The sequence below is a fragment of the Meles meles genome, chromosome 15 (genome assembly GCF_922984935.1).
Source record: "Meles meles chromosome 15, mMelMel3.1 paternal haplotype, whole genome shotgun sequence".
Classification (NCBI taxonomy): Eukaryota; Metazoa; Chordata; class Mammalia; order Carnivora; family Mustelidae; genus Meles; species Meles meles.
In genome coordinates this window covers 55,349,015-55,356,045 of record NC_060080.1, presented here as the reverse complement: position 1 = coordinate 55,356,045, position 7,031 = coordinate 55,349,015, and positions in this window count along the sequence as shown.

Here is a 7,031-nt window from a genome sequence, read left to right as displayed (position 1 = left end):
CTTTTATTACAATATAGTGTTAGAATTGTGCTATTTTATTAATTAGTGTTGCTAATTTCTTAGTGTGCCTAATTGACAAATTAAACTTTGTCATAAGAATGTATATATAGGAAAAAGACGGTATATACAGGGTTCAGTACTGCCTGCAGTTTCAGGCATGGGGGCGGGTGTTGGGTCTTGGACTATATAGTCTCTAATACTATAGACAAGGTGGGGACTACTGTAAGTGATTAAGAGCATCATTTTTACATTTGTAACTTTTTATATGTGATATATATATGCATATATATATGTAATCAGTATATTGTATGCCTTAAACTAATACAATATAATCAAGTCATTACATTGTATCCCTTAAAACTAATACAGTGTTGTAAGTCAGTTATATCTCATTAAAACTGGCAGGGATTGCGGAATGGAGAGGAAAAGAAAAAAAAAAAGTTATCCAAAACTCTGGCCACAGGGTGGGAAAAATGCCTCCTGATAGCATTTGAAAACCACGGCCTTATGCTACATCACAGTTTCTGTTACTCTATTTCACATCAGGAGGCTGAACTCACCTTAGTGCTAGTGAATACTCCAGCTCTTAGCTGCAATAAGAGACTCAAGATTTGGCACTGGAAGATAAAGGCACCGTCCGCATTCCCAGAGTACATCAAGTCCTTCCCATTCGATTACTTCACAGTACAAATGATGATGGATTATGCAAAAGTAGCTGTTCAGGACAAACTATGTGACCCTAGGCAAGTTACTTAATCTCTCTGATCGTTACTATTCTCATTGGGAAAAATAGAGCTGATAATAACATGAGACAAATGAGGCACCCCAAGTGCTTTCCTTAGTGCCCAGCACAGAGGAAGCATTTAATAAATATTATTTATTAGTAACAGGAATTATCACTATACAATATTATCCCAAAAGTAAAGGAAATTAGAAAACTCTAATGTTGATAGAAAAAGAAAATTCTGATGTTGAATTTGGGGAGTTTCTTAGATCTTAGTATTCAAGTTGTGTATAATAAAATCAGGCTCCCAATTAATATCAGAGTAAAATACTAGAATTTTTTTTCTATCTTCTGGATGATAACAAAAAAAAATCACTATTTAAATCCCTCATAATAATAAACTCAGGTAAGAGTCATCAGTAGGTGCCGGAACTGTGAGGTGAAAGTTTGATGGAGAGCAGGACATTTACACCACCTTAAAACACTTCATCATAGGTTATTTTTGAATTATGAAAGTAAAAGCAGTAATTTTACAATAGCTAAATCTGGTAGATATAAAACCAAGTGTTCTATTTCAACATCACTAATGGGACAAACTAACATCACATGCTTCCTTCTGTGATGCATTAAGACCAAACCATCATTTAATGTGTTGTTCCTGCCATAAGGGTATTATCTGAGTCTGATCCTCAGGAAATATCAAACACACCCAAAGTGAGGGACATTCTTTAAAAAAAAAAAAGCTCTACTTTAGAAATGTTCATGTCATGAAAGATTTAGAAAAGAAGAAGAAAAGAACTGTCCTAGATTGAGAGACTAGAGGGACCAACAGCAAAAGGCAATGCGTGATCCTGGATTAGATCCTGAATCAATGAAGAAAAAAAAAAACCTCTGCAAAGAATATTATCAGGGCAGTTGGTAAAACTGAATATAGATTTTATATTGTATAATAGTTTAAATCTATGTTAAGTTTTTTATATTTGATAATTGCACTGTGATTATGTTAGAGAATGTTCTTGCTCCCAGGAGATGCATGCTACAATATTAAGATTAAGGGTAAAGGGCCATATTGTCTATAATTTACTCTCAAAGAGTTCTGAAAAAATACTAATACTAATAATAATAGTAATTATATGTGAAGAGAGATATCAGATGTGGCAAAGTGTTTGGTTTATTTTTTTTTTTTAAGATTTATCCATTTGTTTGAGAGAGACAGTGGGGGAGAGGTTAGAGGGAGAGAATCTTCAAGTAGACTCCCCACTGAGCACAGAGCCCAATGTGGGGCTTGATCTCAAGATCCATGAGGTGGTGGTGACCTGAGCCAAAACCAAGACTCAAGCCCTTAACTGACTGAGCCACTGAGGGGCCCCAACTGTTTTGTTTATAATTGGTCAATCTAGGTGAATGATATGAGAGAGATCATTGTATTATTCTTGTAACCTGTCTATAAATTTAAAATACAAAAGAAAAAAGAAGAAGAAAGGAAATGGGGAGAGAAAGAAAAGAGAAAAGACAAGACAAGACAGGACGGAGGGGAAAAAAGCGTGGTGGATGGGAGAAATTCAGCCCTCTAGCTTTATGGGCTGTTTGTTTACAAGACTCCTGTCTTGTTTGTGACCTTTAAAGACCTGGGATGAAATAATCACCACAGGTAATGGTCTGCATATATGAAATATTACTGTGCAGAATATTGCCCATCACTACCCCCATCCCCTCCCTCAATTTTGAAAAGTAAAGTGCAGGTCATACTAATATTAACAATTCCAATAGCAAGCTTTGTTTCTATCTGTTTCTTTGTTCCATATATCATGGATTAAAAAACAACTCTGTACTGGTTCACATCAGCATTTGGAAGTTTGTTCTCATTCATTGACCTCATTGTTTAATCATTGAGCCAAAAGTGGCTAAATCACTCTCCCTACTTCTCAGGCTGGATATTGAGAATAAATAAGCAAGTGAGTCTGCTTTACCACTCAGCTTCCCTGCACTCCACTCCCTCTTCCAGTCTTGCTTGAGAGGGACTGATGGAGAGTAAGCTTTGCTCAGGCAGAGAGGTACAGAGGGATGGAAATCTCTGCATGTATGCCCAGCTCCATGTGGGGCCCTGACTTGATGGTTCAGAAGACAATCTGCAGTCTAACTCCACCCGATTTCACTTCTGCTGTAAGAAATAGAAAAATTACAGATAATGAGAATTTAGGAGCATATTAGGCTTAGTTCAGGGGAGGTCATTAGTGTTTCATGGCACCCTGAGGAAGAGTGCCCAGATGGTAAGAATATTCTATCTTGAAACCAAGTAGGAGATTCTAGGTGATGAGCATTTAATCCCATCACTATCTGTACTGTTTGTCTAATTAACCTAAATAAATAAGCCTCCTCTTCCTCTTCTATTTCTTTTATCTTTTATTTCTTTGTGCTTTTTTCTTCCTTCCATCCTTTTTGTTGTTGTTGTTGTTGTTGTTGCTGTTGTTTTGTTTTCTGAGTGTTGAGTACTTGATTCACTTGAAACATCTGGCTGGATGAGAAAATTTAAGCTAGATTGTCAGCTCAGAAGTCATTCTAAATACACAAAAAAGGTCTATTGTTCCCTTATTGTCCTTGTCCTTTCACATTGCTATAACAAAATGCGACAGACTGGGGACCTTATAGACAACAGACAGCTACTTCCCACAATTGTAGAATCTGAGAGTCTGAGATCAGGGTGCCAGTAAGGTTAGGTGAAGGCTGTCTTCCAGCTGTGGACATAAACCTCTTGTACTCTCTCTTGGGGAAGGCAGAAGGGAGTTTGCTCAGACCTTGTTTAAAAGGACACTAATCCCATCATAAGGACTCCTCCTTCATGACCTAATCACCTCCCAAAGGCCCCAGCTTCTAGTACCATCACATTGGGCATTGGGATTTCAGCGTATGAATTTGGGGGAGACGCAAATATTCGGACCATAACACTCATCTTCACCTCACTGTGCTTTATTGTCATAAGTTATTTATATCAAAAAATGGAATAAAGACGGGATTTTAAAACCTCTCTAGAATTAGCCATTTCAAAAAATAACTGTGGTAATTCAGTGCTTATTTAAGAAATTGATTCCTGTCATACTCCTTAAAAATACTGTGAAACCTTGCCACATAATAACATCCTTAAAAAAAATCAATGTTTATAGGTATAATGAAAGTAAATATATTTATTACTCAGAGTGAATCCATTCTATGAACTGCATGTAGCTCTGTGCCTCCTGCCATTCCCACATGAAGAATAACCTAAGTTTTCTGGAATGATGATCAAGAATGTAAAGGGAAAGGGCATTCTTACATGGTCCAAGACTCCGAAATCAGTCCTCATCAATGGTATGGGCATGTGTGATTCAGTTAAGTGCTCTGAATCTAGTCTATAAAACCTATAAAATCATAATTTCCAACCACTATTGGTCTTCCTAAACTTTGTGACAGAAGTTAGGTGCTATATTTTGCAATTTAAGGCTTTGAAAATGTTTCTATATATATTCCTTACAAATCCAGGCTGTACTGAGTTTTCAACCTCGTAACATAGGCACCTGTTACGAGAAGGCTAAATCACTGAAGGAAATAGGTAGTTGATCAATGCATTTTCAGCCCTTTCTGTGTCTGTGCCTTTTTCCAGGTGACTTTGTTATTCTTCCCATCAGGATGTACAATATTATTTTCCCACCCCTTGATGATGAGCTTGGCTATTTGCTTTGTTTTGGCCCATGGAATAATAGTGGATGTGATGCAAGAGGAAGCATGAAAACCTGGGCTTGCTTTGTTGTGCTTTTGCCATCACAGTGAGAAGGATAGACCCAGCTAGCTCATTATCTCAGCTAGCTAGGAAGGTGAGGGTCACGTGGAGCAGAACCCAGTCATCCCACTAAGCACAACCAAACCAACTGCCTCATAGCCCATGCCCAGACCCATAAGTAAGCCCAGGTCAAGATCAGAGGTAGGCCAACTTAGCTGAATTCTTCAGATACCAAAGAAATAAATGATAGAATTTTATGCCACACAGCACACAGTTTTGTGGCACTAGCTAACTGCCACAGTTCAGTAAAAATATATAAATGGGAGAAGGAGTAATCTTGGCTTCTTGGAAAGTGTTAATTCTCCTAGATATTATGAGTTATTTATTGAACCAAAAAAATGTAAAAGTAAACAACAACAACAAAAACCGTAAAGGTGCCTCACCCCTAATATGTAAGCTACATATTCAGTGGGGTTTATTTCATATTATAAAAGTGATAGTAGTGAAATATAATACTGCTGAAATAAGTGAAAGCCTTGTTTTTTTTTATCATAATGCTGTATATTTGTTGAAAGGTATACATTTGTGTATCAAGAGACAGACCGGGAGTAATTACCATCTGACAATGTATTACTATCCAGGTATTCATCTGAAGGTTCTGTGATGCATCAGAACTATTTTTGTTTTTATCAGTTTATTAATTTTTAACTCAAAGAATGTATATGCACATTGTACATAGTTCTGATTATACAGACATCAAACTTATTCTTTTTGTCCATAGATCCTAATAACCTGTTTTATGTATTTTAAGGAAGCCCCTCTAGCCAACTAGGTATCTAAACATGGTTAGTAAGATGAAAAGACCAGTTAAAGGTAAATTTCCATAGTTATACTAAAATTTGATAGTAAACTGTATAAGAAACATTTTGATTTGTACTCCAATTTGAAAATTGGAAGAAAAAATATTATTTAAAATTTATTTAATTATATATTAACAAAATTCTATTTATAACTGCAACACAATAAATGTTAGAATGAAGAAAGACAGAATCAAGTATTAGTTGAGATTTTTGTTTAAAATACTTCTGACTAAAATACTGAACCTGAGTGGCTCATTCTGCTAAGCATCTGGCTCTTGGCTTCAGCTCAAGTCATGAACTCAGGTTTGTGAGATCAAGCCCTGTGTCAGGCTCCACACTCAGTGGGGAGTCTGCTTCTCTTCTCCCTCTGGCCCTCCCCACTGCTGGGGTGCTCTCTCTTTCTCAAATAAATAAATCTTAAATTAATTTAATTTATTATTTCTTTTTTTTTAAGATTTATTTATTTGACAGATAGAAATCACAAGTAGGCAGAGAGGCAGGCAGAGAGAGAGAGAGGAGGAAGCAGGCTCCCAGCTAAGCAGAGAGCCCGATGTGGGACTTGATCCCAGGACCCTGGGATCATGATCTGAGCCGAAGGCAGAGGCTTTAACCCGCTGAGCCACCCAGGCGCCCCTAATTTATTATTTCTGACAAAATTATTGGGTGCTAAATGCAGTTGTGGTATCCTGACATGGATCCTGGAACAAAACAAAATGAGAAAAATTGGTGAAATCTGAATAAGATCTAGAGTTTAGTTAAAAATGATATGTGTCAATTTCTTAGTTTTGATAACTGTACAACTATAAGTTAAAAATTGACATTTGTGGAAGGGCACCTGGGTGGCTTAGTTGGTTAAGTGTCTGCCTTCAGCTCAGGTCATGATCTCAGGGTCCTGAGATTGAGACCCGCATTGGACTCTGCTCAGTGGCAAGTCTGCTTTCCCTCTCCCTGTGCCTATGTGATCTCTCTCTCTCTCAAATACATAAATACAATCTTAAAAAAAAAAAAAAGGAATTGACATTAGGGAAAACTGGTAAGAAGTGGACAAGAACTCTATCATAGTTACAACTATTCTATAAATCTAACATATTACAAAATGAAAAGTTTATTTCACAATTATTAGGTGGCATGACATGACATTCTTCTCTAACTTTAACAACATAACCACAAAGAAGTTCATTTGTGCAGAAGTTTGTGAAGGCTGTACCAATTTTCCCAAGGACCTCACTTAGTCCCTTGAGACAAATCTTTTTTTTTTTAAGATTTTATTTATTTATTTGACAGACAGAGATCACAAGTAGGCAGAGAGGCAGGCAGAGAGAGAGAGGAGGAAGCAGGCTCCCCGCGGACCAGAGAGCCCATTGTGGGGCTCGATCCCAGGACACCAGGATCATGACCTGAGCCGAAGGCTGAGGCTTTAACCCATTGAGCCACCCAGGCACCCCCCGTTGAGACAAATCTTTCTCTTTTAAAGCATCTATCCTATAGTAATCCCTGTAATCTATTCAACCTCGTAACTGTAGGAATACAGATAATTAATATTGGGAAGGCAGGGAACTCTCTGTGTCTACTTTTCCTACACTATAAATACATAAAAAATTAAGGAAACAAAAGAACCAATGAGAATTGGCAACCAATGAAAAAAGGAAAAGGTCCCAACAGACATGTAAACAACTGATACAAACAATATTTA